This window comes from Coturnix japonica, chromosome 2, assembly GCF_001577835.2.
Source record: "Coturnix japonica isolate 7356 chromosome 2, Coturnix japonica 2.1, whole genome shotgun sequence".
NCBI lineage: Eukaryota > Metazoa > Chordata > Aves > Galliformes > Phasianidae > Coturnix > Coturnix japonica.
Genome location: NC_029517.1, coordinates 134,331,348 through 134,332,264, shown reverse-complemented (window position 1 = coordinate 134,332,264; position 917 = coordinate 134,331,348).

Below are 917 nucleotides of genomic sequence, written 5' to 3'. Positions count from 1 at the left end.
TCCCATAATGTCCCAATGGGTCCAACCATATCCCATAATGTCCCAATGGGTCCCACCATATCCCATAATGTCCCATAATGTCCCATAATGTCCCATAATGTCCCACCATATCCCATAATGTCCCATAATGTCCCAATGGGGTCCCACCATATCCCATAATGTCCCATAATGTCCCAATGGGGTCCCCCATATCCCATAATGTCCCATAATGTCCCAATGGGTCCCACCATATCCCATAATGTCCCATAATGTCCCAATGGGTCCCACCATATCCCATAATGTCCCATAATGTCCCACCATATCCCATAATGTCCCAATGGGTCCCACCATGTCCCATAATGTCCCAATGGGTCCCACCATATCCCATAATGTCCCAATGGGTCCTACCATGTCCCAATGGGGTCCCACCATGTCCCAATGGGTCCCACCATGTCCCAATGGGTCCCACCATGTCCCATAATGTCCCAATGGGTCCCACCATATCCCATAATGTCCCACCATGTCCCACCATGTCCCACCATGTCCCACCATGTCCCACCATGGCCCATAATGTCCCACCATGGCCCATAATGTCCCACCATGTCCCACCATGGCCCACCATGGCCCACCATGGCCCATAATGTCCCACCATGGCCCATAATGTCCCAATGGGTCCCACCATATCCCATAATGTCCCAATGGGGTCCCACCATGGCCCAATGGGGTCCCCCCATGTCCCCCCATGTCCCCCTGTCTCTCCTCCCCCCCCAGGGCCCGAGGAAGCCCACCCTCGAGGAGATCCACCATGTCCCCCCACGTCCCACCATGTTCCTCCATCCTGTTTCTCCCTGTGTCCCCTATAGGACCCCCATGTACCCTATAGGACCCCCATGTTCCCTATAGGACCCCCATGTTCCCTGTAGGACCCCCATGTACCC